At 48.6% G+C, this 19,967-nt stretch overlaps 1 protein-coding gene and 1 long non-coding RNA gene across 7 annotated transcripts in view; both read right to left on the bottom strand.

Moving 5' to 3' along the window:
• Positions 1–4,016, bottom strand: part of CAB39 (calcium binding protein 39) — a 42,348-nt gene extending 38,332 nt beyond the window's left edge. Inside the window, exon 1 of the mRNA XM_067301959.1 lies at positions 3,939–4,016. The gene's annotated coding sequence lies outside the window, so the exon portion shown is untranslated. The remainder of the gene's footprint in view (positions 1–3,938) is intronic.
• A 7,845-nt stretch (positions 4,017–11,861) lies between these two features.
• The window catches only part of LOC106496182 (uncharacterized), a 48,862-nt gene continuing 40,756 nt past the window's right edge, over positions 11,862–19,967 (bottom strand). For 5 of the 6 annotated variants that reach the window (XR_010885043.1, XR_010885041.1, XR_010885046.1 and 2 more), the window contains 3 exons: positions 14,372–14,500; positions 13,407–13,638; positions 11,862–12,529 (listed from right to left, as the gene is read on the bottom strand). This is a non-coding gene — a long non-coding RNA (uncharacterized lncRNA). The remainder of the gene's footprint in view (positions 12,530–13,406; positions 13,639–14,371; positions 14,501–19,967) is intronic. The other variant, XR_010885042.1, reaches the window with a different exon arrangement.

Below are 19,967 nucleotides of genomic sequence, written 5' to 3'. Positions count from 1 at the left end.
AGTTAAACTTTTACTTACGTTCTTTTAGTAACAAAAATGACTTTGTTATGAATTCAAATTGATAAAAGTACACAATAGGGTAAGGATCAAAAGCAGCACACAGCAATTTTTCACTTATGTAGCAATTTGTATGTGGACCATTCAAAAGCATATCTGAATGTTTTAGAATAACTCAAAGTAGTCCCTCCTAAATAACTTCACCCAAAGATGTTTCTCAACTTAGAAAAACATATTACTGTATCACTACAGTTCTGTACTAATTATAACTTTTCAATTTCTGAACTGCCTTTACAAAGATATATTTAACTTTTCAGTGATGAATTCTCTAAGTGTTTGAAGGCGTGGGGGAAGGAAGAAAAGAATTACAAAGCAAATGTATCTTTAAAAAGGAACCAGGTATTTTCTTAGAAGTAGCAGAACTTCCAATAAACAGAAAGATTAGCTACAGCATTCAGCAATTTGACCCCATAATTTTATGCCCTTGTGGATGAAATTAAAATTTGCTTCCTTTTGGCATATTTAAAACCCACAGTCAGTAACTTTTTATAGTGCCCATTGACTACACAGGACATTAGCTAGAATACTCAAAACAAGGGAGTTAGAAAGCAAATTGCAGCTGTTTATTTAAACCTAAGAAAATTACTTTCTAAATTAATGTTGTCTCAAAAAAACAGGCCATCATGGCTTCTGAGGAATGACCACAGTTATTCTTGTAAACACAGCGTATTATAGCTGTTACCAGTTTGGATCAATCCTGAATTCAATCCTTTATGCAGAGTATTTAAGTAGGGACAAGTGAATGTGTCATTTTATCATAAGGTAGAATAAGGAAAGCATACAAATTTGTTCAGGTTAAAGACCAACCAAATTCACATGATACCAGTTTAAGCCTTAGGTACTACTGAAGCATGTATTGAAAAGTCTAGATCAAGACTGCTAAAATAATCCAAGACAACATCATCATCTAATTTAACCTTTGTGTTTGTGTTGGGGGGAGGTATATCAGCTTAAAGTTTTACCTTCTAACTGAAGGCATGAAGTTTCATGAAGCCATGCACCTCTACATCTCACAGTGCAACAAGCACAATAAAAGCATAACACAGAGAAACTATGGGAAGAGAGAGCACAGAGAGAAGGGACTGAGAACTGAACTGCCAAAACTTTCAGGCTATTAAACACCTGAATCAGACAACAAATTAGAGAAGTAACATTTTAAAAGTTCTCCTCCTGTTAAAATAGCACAGTCCTGAGGATTGATAGAAACAGGAATTTTTCAAGCTTGCTTGAGATTTATCTGTAGTTACAAAAATATACAGTTACAATGAACACTATGACTTAAGATCACCAAACAATTAAAGAAGTTATCTAATATAATTAGTATCTGGCTTCAACTTGCAGCTAACAAGTGGTAAAAATGCACATAACCCACTATTTCCTTACCAGAAATTGCTATATTTACAAGATTTCAACTGTATATCCTAGAAAATAAGATATTGGAAATTTATATTTTTGCTTTGTACATTATCTACTTAAGCTAGCTGCTGCAGGCTGTTGTGATACTACTATTTTTGGAGGAGCAGATGAGTCAAATCTTATTTTTGCTAGGAAAAGCTGCAGAGAAGTCCTCCAAGATCCATCCAATTAGACAAAGGTAATCATACTTTAATAGTCAGTCTTGTAATTAAACCATATTATAAAGTCTCAGAATTAGAGAAAAGCGGGGCTAGAAGGGAAGTCAGAAAGTCATCTTGGCTTCTTCCTGCCCCCCTGCCCCAAAGCAGCATCAACTATTAGTGTGCCATTCATACACTCTACATGCAGTAGAAAAAAAACACTACATTTTACCAAATGCTTGAAGCCTAGAAGTGCATCACAGAGATTACCAAAGCTTCAAGAAAGATCCTGCACAAAAATTAAGGGTGTAAATAATAACTCATTAAAAAATCGGTTAGTAATGCTACCATTCACAAAACACCAAAAAAGGTAGAAAGTGCAGAGTATGTAGCACAGCAGTAAAGTCTCATTTGACTAGCATCAGTTAACTAATAAGAAACTTAAGCATTAGCTTCCATGATAGAATGCAAACTAGATGCCATTCCCTCCTGAATAAATGTTTCATAAAAGCAATCAAGGAATTCCAAGAGGTGGCGTTTTCTTAATATTATCACACCCCACTGGGAATACACATTTGTCTGTGCTTGATAATACCCAAAGAGCACAATTATCTCTCAAAAACATAGTATCATGAAGTATTACTTAACTAGCATTTTTATTTAGTCTCCTTTAATTTACCTAAATACATACATCCCAAATAAATATGAATTCTATTTTATAATTCTGTTTTACAACGCATCTCTGTCTGTAACCATGAGATAAATGCCTATAGAATGTGTCAAAGTTTCAGAACTCTGAGTCAATATAAATAAGAGAATATAATTAATTTTTAAAAAATCAACACTACTAGCATTTAAAAAAAAAAAAAGAACATCAACATGTTAATCCACACAAACGAATGTGTATTACGAAGACCTTTATTCTGCTTGCTCTCAACACCACCAGACGCAACCTCCCCCTATACTAAGGCCTTTACTGTCTGAAAACCCTTAATGACACGCATCACACTACCATTAAGATTACAGTTTAAATACAAGTAAACTTAAGCCAAGTGTATACTAGCTGGCTGACTCAAGAGTTTCTCGTGTCCCAAGACAACCATGAAGCTAATTGCAAAACATAATATTCTTATAATACGGAGTCAATGACAGACAGAATCCTACCAACACAGAGTGCCATGGGGCATCATGCTACTCCTAAAAGTCAGGTAAGCTATCAATTTGCACAGGACAGCTAAACAAAATGTCAGGCTGTTCTTCTGACACCAAAACAGGTACCATACATCTCCAGCTCCTGGCCTTTTTTTTTCCCTCCACTTAAAGGAATGTGCTACATCAATATGTATTAATGAAAGGTACTCAGCATTGTAAATAGTAAAAGTCTGTTATTTGAAGGTTTAGATGCCAAGATATCAGCTCAGGATGTTAAATTTCCTCTGACAGTATATGATTTCATGAGCTCCTAGCATTAAAAAGGAAAACACATTTCCTGATGATAAACTAAACTGCTGATAGGAAAACACAAGGCCTCATTAGAATTTCTGACAGGTAAGTCAAAAAAGCACATACAAAAAAACTTTAAAATATTTTATGCTAATCGAATTTCATTTTTGATCTACATTTAAACTGTTTTTCAGAGCACTGCTGAAGCTAAGGAGCCTATGTCACATAATTTAATCTTTGACTCATCATGCAAATTAGATCACACCAGTCTCATAATACAGCATACAGGTTTTAAACAAATCATATGGACCTACGTGACCACTCACCAAAACTTTTAGTATTTAAGGAAAGTTACCCATCAGAAAATGGAGCAGGGAACACTTCCCAGTTTCAGTACTAATAGTATTCCCCAGAACTGTAGGGGGAAAAAAAAATGGAAAAGCTTTTTTTTTTTTTTTTTAATGGAAGACAGAGATCACGCTGGGTCCGATTTCTGAAGGGTAGTTCATTAGAGGAAAAAAAAAAAAAAAGATGTTATCAGCAGCTCGCACACACAGTTATTCCTGCGCTGAGGCCTGCGAGGACTCCGCGTGTGAACAACAATTGTAGGAAGAGGCCTTGGAAGCGGGGATTAGGCGGACGGGAAAGTTCGCGGCACCCCGCGCCTCGCGTGGGGACCGCGGAGAACAAAGGGGAGCCGCGCCGCCCCGCGCAGGTACCGCGCTGCCCCCGCCGCCCTCCGCCGCCCGCAAACCGGCACCGCGAACTCACTAACGGCCCGGCCCGGGAGAGCGGCCCGGCGGGGCCCCCCCACCCCAGCGCCCGCCCCACTCGGGCACCGCCCGGGGTCCCCCCACCCGCCGCGCGGGCGCCGCCTCGTACCTCGGTGCGGAGCGCGGCCTGGCGCCTCCGCGGCGGCGCGTCCGGCAGGGCCTGCCGCTGGCGCACCCGCGGACCCACCGACCCACCGACCGGCGGCGCGGCGCGGCGCTGCAGGCGGGGAGCGGCGCGGCGGAGCGGCGCGGCGCGGCCCGGCTCGCCCTCGCCCCCTCCCCCCCCCCGCCCCGCGGAGCTGCTGCTGCGCAGCGGCCCTTCCCTCGCCCGGCGGCGGAGCGCGGCGACCAGCCGGCAGCGGCGGCGCAGCGCGGCCACGCTTCCGCCCCGCGACGCCCTACGCCGCCCCCTGGCGGCGCGGCGGACTCAGCGCGCCGCCGCCGCCGCCACCACCACCACCCCCCGCTGGCCCCGCCCCGGGGACAACCGCCCCGCCCCGGGCCCCGCCCCCCGGGACAAGCGCCCCGCCCCGCTCTGGGCACCGCCCCTGCTTGGGCCGCGCGGCCCAGCGAGGCACCCAGCGACCCTGAGGCGGCCCTCAAAGGTCCCTGAGGCTGTGCCCCCGAGGGGGGCCCAAGGACCCCTGCGGCGGCCCCAGGGGACCCTGAGGGGGCCCTCAAAGGTCCCTGAGGCTGTGCCCCCGAGGGGTCCCTGAGGGGGCCCCAAGGACCCCTGCAGCGGCCCCAGGGGACCCTGAGGGGGCCCTCAAAGGTCCCTGAGGCTGTGCCCTCGAGGGGTCCCTGAGGGGGGCCCAAGGACCCCTGCGGCAGCCCCAGGGGACCCTGAGGGGGCCCTCAAAGGTCCCTGAGGCTGTGCCCCCGAGGGGTCCCTGAGGGGGGCCCAAGGACCCCTGCGGCGGCCCCAGGGGACCCTGAGGGGGCCCTCAAAGGTCCCTGAGGCTGTGCCCCCGAGGGGTCCCTGAGGGGGGCCCAAGGACCCCTGCGGCGGCCCCAGGGGACCCTGAGGGGGCCCTCAAAGGTCCCTGAGGCTGTGCCCCCGAGGGGTCCCTGAGGGGGCCCCAAGGACCCCTGTGGCAGCCCCCAAGGGGCGCAGGCCGGCCTCGAGGCGGGATGCCTCAGAAGAACAGCTCAGCGCCGTAAGGGGCTGCAGCCCGGCCGCCCCGGGTTACCCCCGCCTGGCCCCGGGGACCGCGGACACGCTGTACGAGTGCCACAAGGAAAAGCTCCCTTTCACGCCATAATTAATGTGCTGCACAAGCGCAAGCTTTCTGATAAGCCTGCGAAATCTGTTCAACAGCTGCATAACGCCTTCCACTCTCGTAGAGGAAGGCTGTTGGTGACCCCAATGGAAAACGCCAGTTTTATCAAGGGAGGCAAAAGCCCCAAGAATTTCCCTTATCTGCGACTCGGCAAATAAATACTCTGCCTATCGTAAGCCTTCAGCAGTCACAGGGAAGCAGAGCCGAGCTAATTCCTCCCCTTTTCATGCAGGAAAAAAATCCATTAATTTCTTGAGGTTGTGTCATCCAAAGCAACAAGTACTCTCTGGGCTCCTAAGCACTGCGTGATCAAATACTAAATCTAAACGAAAGCATGATTCACACCTCTGTATCACCCACCACTCCCTAGCTTTCTGACCCACATGGCAAATAACTCCACCCTAACCTTGAAGATGCCCCAACTATAATGCACTGTTTCCCAGAGGGCACCTTCTTTTCCGCTGAAAGTGCAAATGCTAAGGCGGGGAGGCTGTAATACCTCCTGGAAGGGTTGAAAAGCCCTCTCAGTCTTGTTTTGGGAAAGGGGCTCAGGTATGAAAAAGTCTGGAAACATTAGGTTAAAACTTCAAAATGCCAAGCTATAAACCACTGGGCAAAACACGTAGTAACTGGGGCAGTAACACAGCTAGCTGGTTAGTCAGGGTAGCACAGGGAGAAGAGCACGAGCACGACAGAGACACTTCTACTCCGGTGGCCTAGCACACTAGGAAACCGAACGGAGATGCCTCCTCACGTTATCAGAAATAACACTCCTTGTCTTCGGAAAGCAACAGGCACCTAACTCCTACCACCTTCGCAGAAGTACGCACGTGGACTGCAGTTGCTCTTTGAATGCACACCCCCATCCCAGCCTGCCTTTCTCATTTGCTCTGCTGAATCATAAAACACAGGATTAGCCATTGCAGTCCTTTCTCACCTGACTGAGGTGCCTAAATTAGGAACAGGGCCACGCCATGAAGACGACGGCCCATGTTCCAGCGGTGCTGCCACTTTGCTGGAAAACAAGCTATTTTTAGCACGCTGTGAGCCAAGGTTGCCAACCGCTCCACGTGGGCAAGAAAGGAGGCATGCAGGCAAGCTCGTCCAGGATGAGGGACCCTGCCTGCAGATATAACTCAGGCTGGGGCCATTCCCACCTGCCTTGCTCTGTCGCTCCAGCACGGCCTTGGCACCACGGTGGAGGAGCTCCTGCGATGGAGGCCACGATGGAGGCTCTCCCACGGAGAAGGTGCTCCCACACTGGTGACCATGGTGGAGGTGCTCCACAGAGGAGCAGAGGGGCTCTGCAAAGGAGATGGCAGGACCGCACGGGCTGCCTCTTAGCACCCCACAGTCCAAGGGCCCGCGCACCTTCCAGAGACCTCTGCAAGCCCTGGCCACTGCAGCTCCGGGGAGCACAACCAGAGCAACCCGTGGGCACTGTTTTAAGAGAACTTCTGCAGTATCACTCCCCTGGGCTGGGATTTTATTACCAGAATACCTCTGTCCAACTACTTATTGGTCGCTATCCTCTTTAAGTTAATTCACTGAAGGGAGTTTATATCCTTTACACTGCCAGAAAACTTTTTTTTTGCGCCTCTAACCTTGGGCTGTATTGAGACTTTGGGTTCTGACGCAGTATTGTATATTGTGCTTGGACTTTAGACGATTCCTTCATTGGACTGCTGATGAATTACAGCCCTAAGGTTTTCTGCTAGTTCTGATCATGATGTGGAACAGGTTCAGGCTATTTCTATGTCCCTGGCAGGTAACTAATATATTATTCTCACTGTGCCAAATGCAGATTAGCCTGAATTGAAAATATATATATATATCAAGTTGATACTGTCCATTACTACAGTATAATACACAACATGATTTTAAAGCAGAAGGATATATTTTTATGGAACAAGTCATTAATTTCTTACAAGCTTTGATCTGAGAGGAAAACTTGCACCTGTGTGTCTGATATATTACTGCTGTACAGCAATTTGGGACTTACTGGCCTGGTTTTTAGAGAAGTCCTTAAGCTCCTCACGCTCTGCTGCACTGTACATCTTCAGCTGACAGTTTCTATCTTCAGTTTCTTTTTAATTACCTCTGCTGTGTTACGTATCTCCACATTACTTCCCTCTGCTTTCCCTGTCACACCACAGGGAAAAGTTTTGTTGTGGTTCTTAGTGCCCTTATTTTTTCAGTATCAGGATGTTCCTGTTCTGGATTTCACGTGTTGTGGTTTGCCTTTTCTGCCACAAAGGAAGCCAGCCGTGCTCGGAAGGCAGCGCTGCCTCTTGGTGTCCTACACGTGCCTTAGGTGGACACTGAGCCGGACGTGCCAGTGCTTTCCCTCCGCTCGTCGCTGGGTGTGGATGGAAAGGCTAACGCTCAGCCTGCCAGGCAGAAAGCTCACGTTGGTACTGTACTAATGGACAGTATCAACTGGTTTGCTCGCCAGATGCCCACGGGTGCTTTGCTCACCTGGGACTCAGGACCGGCGCTCGGGCTCATGCTGCATCTGAGCTGCCCGCAGCAGGGCGGCGTGCAGGCACCAGCGCTGCTCCAGGCGACCTGCAGCCTGGAGGAGCAGCTATTCCCCCAGCCCTCCTCCCCGGCCAGGTCCTCTCCACTAAACCAGAGCTGAGCCGCAGGAGCTCGAGAAGGGAAAGTAGCAGCTATGAAGAAATGGGACATTTGGGTTTTTTTCCCCCCCACCTCACACAGGCACCCTGCAGAGGCAGGGCCCACTGGAGAAAGGGAGGTTTGAAGGCTGATTTTGCTCCTCATTCAGCTGGAGCAAGGCAACCCAAAAGCTCTTTTGTGAAAGGGGTGAAATGGGAGGGTTTGGTCCATTGAAAACTCTTGCCTATGGAGTAGGGATTTACTCTAGACACCATGAGATGACTGGGCAGGTGAAATGCAAAAGGGAATTTCCCTAGCGACACCTGAATGAGTGCAATGGGATTTCCACATGCTGCTGGGCCTACACGCTCCCCCTGAGGACTGGAGAGTCATCCTCCAAAAACTGCTCTTCCCCGATGCCTGGCAGACCTGCCCTTCCCCCAGTTGGAAAGTTTACCAAATTAAAAAATATATACAAGCATAAGCAAAAATGCACTCTCCATACCCAAACAACAAATACGATCACTGGCTGTCTCGCCGCAGGGCTCCCAGGAGCCCGGCAAAGCCTGGCAGCTCAGCGGAGTGTGGCCAGCGTATCCCAGCGCCGTGCCTCACCCGCCACGTTCGCCCGCCTGTTGCATTTTCAGCTCTACCTGCTGCCCATTCTGCGCTACCTGTAGCTTTCAGCCACCTGACCGCAACCTCCAGTATCTCACAGTCTGGCTCCTTGCCCCCGTCGGACAGATTTTCCTTCCCAGACCCCTCGACATCGCTGCCGGCAGCTCCCGGCTCTCCCCTCCGGCCAGACTCTCCTTGTTCTCCTCCACTTTCAGCCCTAATAGCTCCCTGGGCTTTACCGCTATGTGCTGAGAGAAACCATAAACCCTCTTCACCACATAAGCCTGTCACTGCACACACAAAAAGCAGAATACTCATGTGGACTGGGGGGGAAGAAATCGGATAACGCCGTGCCCCCTCTCTGAGCAGCAGCCGTGGTGTTTCTGGACAAACAGGCTGATGAAGACAAAACGAGATTCCCAGTGCTGTCTCTGATGTGGACAGATATTATGGGACCTGTGAAACGGCTGGCAAACAGGCCTCCTGCGCGAGCGTCACTGCCCTGTGAGCCGCGCGTTACAGCTCACACTCAGAACAATGTTTCTGACCACGCTTGCGACCATCCCTACCTGTGACAGCATTTAAGTGCATATGAGCTTTGCGTTCAGCTGAATAGTTAGGCCTCTGCTGAAGCGCCGTCGTCGCTGGGGATGCTCTCCTGCATCACTCACGGGTATCGCAAACTCAGGGCCCAGCCTTGCACCACAGGGTTACCCCAGTGCGTCCTGCAGCTGCTCAGTGCCTCGCGACCAGGACACCAGGGACAAGCAGGCGCAGATGGGATAAGGAGGGAAATGAAACGGAAAGGTGGGACAGGAAAAAAGAAAAAAAAAAAATCTATCTAAGGTGATGGTTCATCTCACAGACAGACCCTGTGGTTCTGAACATGCAGCAGGAGGGGGGACGCACTGCCCGTGCAAGGTGACACGGCCTTTGGGTGCCATCTGCCAAGCTTGTCTGGGGCCACAGTGCGCAGCCAGGTAATGCCGGCAGTTTGCATAGCCCGCTTGCGAGCTGGAAATCATTGTTTTCAAAGCCAACGTCGAAAGGGTGTGTATGTCTGAGTTCAAATCGTTAACCTGTAATTATGCTAAAAGCATTCAAGTTTAAACAGATAATATTCAAGGTGCTGAACAGAGAGAAGTATTAGAGACAAGCACCAGTACAGTGATTCAACATCAGATCTTGGAAAACACATACAACTGCTTTACAAATGACCACTGGACAAGAGACCATGAAGGTAATGTGTTCTGCATAATTACCATGAGCATGTAGTATACTTCAGGGAAATCCATCAGCAGAGAGCATAATTTTTCCAGGCTCTTAGAAGCAGAAATTAAATTCAACATGTGAGAGACCTCTTAGTACAACAGCAATTCACTGATTCACAGCCACGACTGAGACATCCATTGTGAATTACTTAATTCTTACAAATTAGGATGTGAATAAACATGATTTAAAAAAAAACCTAAGGAACTTTGCTGAAAAAAGCCATTATAAAGGCAAACACGCAGATGCTTTGCTCAGCAGGAACAGACAGCTGAATGCAATCTTAAGGCTTTTTGCTGCAGGTTCGAGATCCCAGGGAGCCCTGCAATTCAGCTCCAGCTCCTCTGGCTATCATCCTGCACCAAAAAAGGGTAAAAATGGGGGGGGAAATTACTCCATCTTGTGAAATGGTGCAAATTAATCCTCTTTCCAGCACCTCTGCTTTGCTCACCTCATTTCTTCCTCTGACTGTGCCTTAAGTAGAGCCCCTGAGCTCTTCACAGGGTGTCTGACCCTGCGCAGCCCCAGTGAACTCCTCAGACCAGCCTCCCTCAATGCTCGCTGCTCCCACCAGCTAACGAAGGCACGTGCCCTGCGGAAAGCACCCCGGGCTGGTAGGACTCAGCCAACACCCCGATTGGGCCAATACATCCTTGCAAGAGCATCACGCTTGCAGGATGTTATTCAGCTAGGGTTGGTTTCTTTAAGAGATCAGCACAATTGCCTCTAAAATATGATTTTAGAGTAACACAGTCAGCAAAAGTGGCCTAAGGCAACCTATAAAGCAGAAGCCAAAGTCTTCTCTATTTATGAAAAAAAAAAGAAAAAAAAAAAGGAAGAGCGGGTGCCAGTGACACCACCAGCGCCAATTGCACTGGGGTTTCCTGCAGGGCCAAGCACCGCCAGGCACGCAGTATTTTTATTTCCCTTCCACCAAGCATGGAGCTGACCTGACACGCTATTCACGTGCATTTTAGCACAGTGATGTAATGGCACCCAACCTCCTTCGGCTGTCTCTGATTAAAGACAAAAAGCAAGAGACTCGGACCCAGGCAGAGGAGGAGGCGGCAGTGGCCTCCCATCACAGCCCCCATTGCTTCACCCTGCGCCCTTGCAGTCTGCCACACGCTCTGCAAGTTATTGCTAGAGTGTGCCCAAGCCGGCAGGCTGGAAACTCCCCAGGAAAGATAAATGTCACCCCCGCAGAAAGCCGCACGCAGAGTTTTACTGGCGCTGCTGTAAGCGAGCACTCACCAGCACGAGCCCTGCTCACACCGAGGAGCCCAGACCGTAGCAGGAAGGTAGGAAAGGAAGCACAGAGACAGAAATAACGTGCTTACTGTGGCATGCCGTGATCCTCCACACAGCAGGTACGGAGGTGTTCCTGCTAACTACACGGCCATCTCAACAGTCAGCTGAGCAGACATGACGCAAACCTTTTAAAATAATAAATTAGGCCTTCCTTCCAGCTCGCCTTGACAAATATACGAAGGATGAATAACACAAACCAACCCCCAATGCTATGCTTTAATTCAAGAATGCTTGGGCATGGGCATGCCTTGATATGATTCAGAGACTGAAACCCAGGCTAGTGCTCCCTGACAAGAGCTTCAGGAAAGAAGGGGGAGAAAATATTAGCACTAGGAACTGCTTAAGCTGTGCTAAATATCTTCTACTTAACGTTCGGAAGAAAAAGAATTCTGAGCCTTTCCGTGGGCTTTTGACCAAGCCAAACCCAAGTGGCTAAATTTAATCACCCAGGTTTCACGAGTGCTTGTGACTTTGCCTGAAACCGCACTGCACCTCTGCTGGGCTTTGCATGTTCGGCCCAAACTCTGGAAGCTTTTCTCAAAGAAACACCTGTCAGGGAGCGTTTTGGTGACTTTCAGTTCACTCAATTAATACATAATGACCAGACTCATCCCTCAAAAACACTCACCCCTGTAGAACAGCACAAGTAAATCTAATGTCATCCATATTGGGCAAAATTTTCTCACAGGGATGCTATGATTTATCCTCAATTCAAGCTGTCATTTCAGAATTAAAGCATATTGAAAAAATATTATTGCAAACCACAAGAATTAAAGGTGGCATATAAAGATTGTCAATAAAAGAAAAACAATGAGCAAAATAATTTCATGGACAGCAAAAAGAGCAATGTGTCATTCGCTAGAACCATGTAATTTTAATAAACATTTTATTACTGTGGAACAATTGAAAATTATCTATAAAGCGCAGCATCCTTTCCAGTGAGAATCTACTACACTAAAACCAAAAAAGATTTCCATCAGCTTGGTAAACATGAATGGAAATAACACAACCTTCTCCGAAAAACAGCACCCTAGAGGAATGCATTTCCTGGGTAATAAAAGGCAAAAAAAAAAAGTCAAATAGATGACTAATTCAATAAAACTGCAAGCAAATATATCTGTGCATCTGAAACCATGCAGGAAAGAAACAAGGCTGCAAACACTGGTGACATGATTAAAGTATATTCATTATACTGGGTTTTAGCCATTACACTGGGGCCGCCGCAGGGGCCGGGCTGCTCGCTGCAGTTCACCGCTGGCTCCTTTTCTCGGCTTGCTGTGACAGAGGCCCGATTTTGAAAGACAGCGTTGGACTTTGCTCCCCGCAGGCCTCGGAGCAAACGCCGCTGCCCGCGCGGCTCCTGCGGAGTGGAGCGGGAGCGGGACGGCCTCCCTTGCAGGCCGGGCTCTGCTCACGCCATGGCGGTGGCAGCCATGGGGACCAAGCCCAACACCGGGGATGTGACCAGCAGCAGCCGGTGAAGTTGTAACAACCTCAGTGTTTTTGTTTCCTGCTGCTTCAGGCTTTCATTTGAAGGCAGAGATGGTATTAACCTTCTCCTTTCTTGTCTTCTTTGTTCTTTTCATTCCCTCGCTTTAAGTTCCTTTCCATTTTAAAGAAAATATGAACGGAGTTTACTAAGGTTCACATTTAAATAATACCATTAAGCTTTGAAGCCCACACCCTCTGGATAATGCTGCTATGAACTTACTTAGCACTTTACACCTTCAAAGGACTTACAGAAACTAATTAATTGGCTCTCACAGCAAAAAGCCTGCTACAATGAATGGCACGAGATTAGGGCTGTTGTGTTTGCTGTTCAGCTGGATTTGGTCTGCTTTGGGGCTGAGCTAACAGAGAGGCCATTGCAGTTCAGTTTGAAACCTAAATCTGTGCTGTGGCACTCCAGCAAATGCGTGCGGAGAACTTCCCCGAGTCTCTCGCAAGCTTTTCTGCACTCCTCCTCCTCCTCCTCCTTTCTCTCCTGATACGAATGCTGACTGCCAAAGGAGGGGAGCACACTGGATTTCTACCTTTTTCCACCTTCAAATTCAGGCACTTGAACGGGCAGCCTGATTTTTAGGAGTGTTGAGCCCTGTTCCCCCAGCTCAGCACTATTCAGCTGGGCACCTTTGAAAATGAGTTCATGTATGTAGGTGGTTTACTCAGTTCTAAGGCTAAATTTATATCTTTGAAAATCTTAAATACGCAGGCGCGCAAGAGAGTAGTTGCCTGTATGTGTATATATACACACACCAGGAAAGGGGGAGACACAGAAACAGGCCACTACCTTCAAAACACAAAAAACACCCATCCAATCACAGCTACTTCCCTGGACAACTCCTTGCATAGTTCCCGCATTTCTCTCATTTCTTAAAGGAACAAACCAAGAGCAGAACATCTAACATTAAAAATAAACAAGAAAGAAAAATAGTGATGTGACAGCGGGCTTTATTATTATTATTATTATTTTTAAATACCTCATTATGGAGAACCTGAAACTAGTGCAAGCTCTGCTTTTCCCCTTCAGCCTGGCTCCTGAAGCATCACACACCTTTCCACAGCAGCCCGACAGCTCTGTCTCCTCACTGCTTCCTCACCCCAGGAGGGTCTGCGTTCTTCCACAGTGTCGCAAGAGCTGGCAGGGCACCCTGGACCCTTTGGTTTCTCCAGGGTGATAAGAAATCCTCATCCCTATAAAAAGACAGTCTCCTAGATATATTTGGAAAAGAAAAAAAGAAATTAATGAGGGGAGAGATAAGGCTATAACCAGACAGTGTTTATAAAATAAGATGTTTATAAAACAACAGTATAAGAATTGTCATTGCTTTTTGCTTTAATTGGCTAAAAAAAATTAGATATAAAAATATGGATATATAGAAATTACTTTAAAGAGCAGGATATGATTTTATGTACAATCCAGACTGGATGTGGCTTGCAAAGTCCAGAGACTCTGAGGCTCGTGCCCTCCCATCTTAATCTCCTGTGTATTCTGCTGTCCCCAGAGCCAGCTGAGCTACACCAAGAGCAAACTGACAAGTGTGGAAAAAAAGAACCAAGTGTTTCATCACTTCTTCCGGGTGCTGCAACTTCAGCCTCTGCAGAACCAAAAACAAGCAGCACATAAGAATCACTGTTAATAAGCACACTGCCTTCCTGACCATTCTTTTGCATCCTGCAAGAGGAGCCTATCTGCACAAGGTCGAGGACAACGCATGAATGTTGCAAGTTGCTCTTCCTGCAAAGAGTTAATGACCACCAGCCTCATTGCTTCATTCATGCTGACAATGTATTTTGTGTCAAGGGGTCAGGATGTGGTGTCAGTGCATGTATACACATGTACTATAAAAAGAAAGCTGCTGTTGGCATGTGGCCAAGCCAGGATGAAAGCAGAGTTTACTCATAGTCACAGAGGAGATATTTGTCTCACAAAGGTGAAACTTACCCCAGCTCCTTCTGAGCAATGGAGAAGCCAAGAAGAAATAAGCTGTACGGGATGTGCAAAGGCTGCGTATGGGATGCTGTTCTCCAGTTTCACCAACGTTTGGGGAGGCAGGCACAGATGCAGAAGTTGCTGTGAAAGTGAAGCTTACTGAATAAACTATTTGCTGCATTATGGATGAGGCACGTTATCAGGTGACACCTGGTAACATTACACACACAGAGTGTGAGAAAGTCCAGAGCTGCCCTCTTGAAAGAAACAAATCCTGGGACGCCCGACAAGGAAAGCTCCGGACTGCTCACGGACTGCTCAGAGTACTCCCTCAAAGCTCACTTTATTTTCTTCATCAAGCTTTGCTCACTTCCTCCTTCACCATCACTTCAGCACAGGCAAGAGGCTAAGCCTTGCCAGCATGTCACCACCCACACAGCTTATCAGATTTTTTTCTTCCTATAACTCCCTCTTGGCCTAAGATCCCATGTTGCAACCAGCAGCTTTCTGGCTGAGAAGTAGTAGATAAGACTTCCTCCAGGGCCCAGGAGCACTGCTAACTAGCTAGACAGGTGACACATTGAGCAATGGCAGGAACATCAGCTGATCCTTAACACAAAGGCTAGAGGGGTGCGTGTGAAAGAAGAGTTGAGAATCACTCAGCTGGTACCATAGTCATTTCCTACTCCAAGAGTCCACTCCTGAAGATGCGACAACCAACTCACACCGAGGAACTAAAGCAAGCACTAGCTAGTTTTGGAGTACTCGGTAAAGGAGCTGGATTGAGAAATGTCATTAGTCCATTACCTCCAGGGAATGGCATTTCCAGGAGATGTGTAATACCACATCTAGTGCTAGACTTCACTTATAATGCAAGTGCTACATGTAGCATCATCCTATGCTACATATGTCCTTTTTCTCCACATACAAATGTTGTTTGAGCAGTTGAGCTTCCAGCTGTGCTCCTGCCCTTATCTATACCATGAAGAACCAGGCAAGACATTGCTCCAAGATCCCACCCCTCGAGCATGGACATCAAAGATGGTAATGAGGACACGGACTCTCAGTCTTCACTGGATGTGACAGCAAGGCTGAGGAGAAGGGACTCTCTGGTGTAAGCAAGGTCACTTCCAAAAGAGGCCAGAAAGATGACAAGGATACCAAGAAGGACAATGTGCTTGGGAGCCCTACTTTTCACAGTGTATTTCCCAGCCGTCTTTCCTTCAATTCACTGTTATGTCAGCAGCCCCATAGCACATGGTCTGGTGTTCAGTCCGTCCCAAGGCCCACTGCTGTTTGAGCTAGACATGAGCTCATCCAAATTCTTTCCCCCCAGCCAAAAATATGACCGCACAGAAGGAAGGACAGCCAGAAAAGGCAAGATAGTGGTTTCGTGACAACAGAGGGGGCAGCATTCAGTTCCCAGATTCCTTCTTCCTCTTTTCCCTCTGTCCACACAACTCTCCTAGCCACATACCTTCACAAAACCCTGTCACCTCCCACCCACATGCCAAAAACGGTGACCTGGTACAGATAGGGTCACCCCACATCTGTCCAGGTCAGCTCCAAGAATTTAACTAATGAAGCCTTCTAATGGAGAGGGGTTTCCAGAGTCCTGTGAGACATGCGTGCCCCCACATGAGCTCTCCTCAGGGCTGGAGAGCCAGCCTCAGGATACTAGTTGCAGAGGTTGTGACAGAGGTACAGCATCTCCTAGTGCTGGAGCACACCTTTTTGTTCTGTTACGCCTACAGACGAATTTCAAGTCTTTTCATCTGGTAGAAAGCCCAGGACTTTAGCAGGAGGTGGAGTCTTGTGGAGGAACTTTTTTTGGAGTAAACATGCATGTGCATGAAAATGCAGAGAACTAGCCAGGCACCCGGAAGACACGAGCCAGCAGACACCATTAACCCCTCACGTTCTGATCCAGTCTGTCATGATCTATTTAGTTTACAACGGACTTTAAGCCTATCTTCAGGGGACATAAAGCCTCACTTCAGGGAAAGACAGCACTTGACTGCATGGTGAAGGCAGGGGGCCTTATGGGGCTTCCCAGCAGAGACAAGTCTGCTGGCACAACATCTCATGGAGAAGCTTCTGGCTGGCCTGGCACCCTTGTTCTTGTGGCATGGCCCCCCCTCCGCTTGCCTAAACAAGGCCCATCTCTGCTATCCAGTCGCGTGCATCAACGCCACGTCCCCCTGCAAGGCCAGCACTCGGAGGGGTGCCCCTGCCACCCGCCTTTCCCCAGCAGGCAGTGAGGCTCCTGCTCCCCCCAGCACACACGTCGCGGGGGCTCCGACACCTCGCCGGCCAGGACCAGCCCTGCTCCTTCTACCCTGCGGTGTTTGGGGGCCGTGCTGGGGGCCTGGCGGTGGCTCAGGGGCCCAGCTCATCCGCTGGTTGCTTAGATGCACACGTAAGCAGTGGGCAGCATTTGCAAGCTCACCTTGGCAGTCGCAAGAGACCAACAGCAGGCCTCAGGTCTGCACACAGTGCCCTGGCTCCCGGCCCGAGACTCTCGCTAGAGAAGGAACCTTTCCCCTGTTTTGGGAGAACTGCCTGCCACTGAAGCCACAAAATCCCTGCCACACTTTGCATGGTGCAGGTAGGTCTGCCAGCCATGCAAGCCACTGGGTGCAGGGTTTCCTGTGCGCTTCCCCACATCCTCCTCACAGTGCCCAGCTGCTGTTCTGCATGAGGTAGAGACCTCCAGGCACCTCAGATCGCTTTCCCCCCTCAGGCCTTCTCCTGTCGGTCTCCCTCCATTTAGATAACCCTCTCCAGCCCAGTCCCACCCAAAGGGCTCAGGCCACAAAACCAGCAGCGACAGCCATTGACCTCATTCAGGGATTCGCCCAAGGCGACTCCGATGGTGCTGTCAGTTCCCCTGCCCAGCACTCCTTTGCCCAGTCTTGGATGGTGCCTCCTGCACCCGGGCTGTGCTCTCAGGCAGCTGTCATTATAATATTAAATGGCTGCAAATGCTCTTCTCCACACCTCAAGCACAGGTAAATCATCCTTTTCTGCCCAGCCTATCTCCAACACTACCCTGGTCCGGCTGGGGTAGTGGACACATGATCCTCGGGAGGACCCTGCTGCACCAGTCTGGGAGGGAATACTGTGGATACAACTTACTGAAGAGAGGTCAATCGGGAAATGTAACCCTGTTCCCCTCTGGGACAATCTAGCAGTGAGTCATCACCAAGCAGCACTAGTTTACATGCCTCTGCCCTGGGAGTCATCCTACCTGCCCAGACACTGACTGCACCCCTCCTGAGCCGGCAGGTCCAGTCATCTCGCTGGCATCTACCACTCTCCTTCACATCCTTCTCTCACTGCAACATTTTGAAGGCAAACCGCCCCTTAGGCAACACAGGACTTCAGCATGGACTGCTTGTGATTCACAGCCATTGGAAAATCTACAGGCTTAAACCTTTTAATAAAGAGATTTAACCCTCATTTTTAAACCTCAGGTTTGAGCCAGAACTAAACTTCTGAAAAATCCTTGGACTAAAAACCTTTTAGTCATTATGACAACCCCTTTAAAAACAGCCTCTCCTTGATGATCATTTGCTTACAGCAACACAAAACTGGAGCCTGTCCACCAGGGAGGGAATGCAGGATCCAGAAGGTGCTCCGAGCTTGCATGTCAGGGCTAACTTGTGCTCCATGCCCCAAACTGCAGCTACCCCAGCCATGCCCTCCAAGCTGCCAGCCCAATCCCACAGCTCAAGCTGCTTTCCTGGGGCTGAACCCACACTTTGCTTCTCACTTCACAAGATCTGCATTATTGCATACTCCAAGAACAGAGGCAGTTTAATGAAAGCAGATCCAGTAAAAATCAAACAGAAGTAGTACACCTTGCCCACCAGCGCCCCATCAGCCCACCCGACAGCCTGCCCATCGGCACTTCCCATGGGCCAGGAACTCGCGCTCACTCATGCCAATGGAGAGCTCTCTTCTATCCTTTTATCATCTTTATTTGTGAGGGGAGAGTGCACTTTACCTAGCACAGACACGCACCCAAGGGCAACATAGGAAGAAGCCAAAAATTCTTTCTTCAGAGTCAGGTAACATCCTAAGGATGCCGGGTCCCACAGCACAGTCATGCCTTTGAAGAAGGGACATGCCCAGCTGCTAGCCACCACGGACCTCGTGGCCTACAGCAGCAGCTCATTCAATCACTCTGAAGTCTGCCCGGTGCTGCAAAGCAACCCTTTCACTCTTGTGTAAGCCCAACGACCAAGAAGCCACGCTGGCGGGCTGCGCTCAGGCACATCTAACAATTCTGATTTACGGGTGTGTTTACTGCCTTGGCAGATTTTATGCTCTAAAACAGAATAAGCCTTGTGCAGTGCAGATGTAACTCACCACCTGCGCCTCCCCGTCAGCCTGCCACAGTTTAACTCTTCACTGCTTTGCACAAGGCAGCCCTGTTTCTAGCCTATTAGTGAATTTACACTGCGAGGCTGAAACACCTACTAAAATAGCCTGGATTTGATCTCTCCTTCCTAAAAGGTAAATCCGGCAGGGAATTCCAGAGCAGCCATCTGGGAACAGGACAGAAGGAACTAACAAGAATGATCAAAGGTCTGTAAAACACATGGTCTGCAAGGAAAGATGGGGAAAATATGGGTGTTCAATCTGGAAAGGAAGTGGGGAAACTTGATAACAATTTTCAAATATATAAGAGGCTGGTGCAGAGAAGCATCTTTTTCACATCCATGACAGCAGGGCAAGAAATAAAGGACCTATATCACCACAGATTCAGGTTATGCCAATCTCCCTCCTCTGTAGCAAATACACAGCACAAATACAGACCCCAAAAGATAGAACGGGAGCCCAGCAAGCATCACTGTGTCTTTCTCTAACCTCCTAGGGACTAAATATGTTTGAGAAATGAGAGAAAACCAAATCACTCAATTTTGGAGTTATTATAGTAATGTTAAGCACTTAACAAGTTTCACACCTGAGAGGACCAAGGAAGAGAAGTTGAGGACAACACTTTCAAACAAGGGTATCTAAAGCCAGACCCCTACACTATTAGCCTAAACTGAAGACCAACTGAGACATGGTTGACACTTAGCACCTCTAGAAAGAAGGTCTTTAGCTGAAGTGATGTGTCCAACAGCACAGACAGCTGAGGCTGGGATTAGGCGTCAGTCCTGCCTGTTCTGTGGCCTGGGAACACATCCTTGCCCAGCCACAGAGAAACTCAGCTCCTTCCACTCTGCGAATGCTCCCCTAAGCCACTGGTTCCCAAACCGGGCTGCATAAGTACCACCAGCACTCCATGAGCCTGCTCCTGGCTTCAGCATTCACTGACATCTTTTGCTTCTGGCCCTTTTCAGGTGTCAGGGGTGTCCCATAACACCAGCGCTGATTCTTGTTGGGCCTCTGCCCGGTGCAGCTTGGGCAATTTAGGAGAGAGAAGATGCAGGATTCGAATGGAAACCAGCCCCACACAGCACCTGTGAAAAAACAGGACTAGATATGGAAAAAGTCAGAGCAAAGTACTGGATACAGGTGCTCTGCAGCCTCTGCTCAACTCTACGCCTTAGAGGTCATGTCAGAACAAGCCAGAACAGGGAGATTACTGAGATTA

Source organism: Apteryx mantelli, chromosome 9 (assembly GCF_036417845.1).
Source record: "Apteryx mantelli isolate bAptMan1 chromosome 9, bAptMan1.hap1, whole genome shotgun sequence".
In the NCBI taxonomy this organism is placed as follows: Eukaryota; Metazoa; Chordata; class Aves; order Apterygiformes; family Apterygidae; genus Apteryx; species Apteryx mantelli.
The sequence above is the reverse complement of the archived record's forward strand: the minus strand, read 5'-3'. Positions and strand labels throughout refer to the sequence as shown.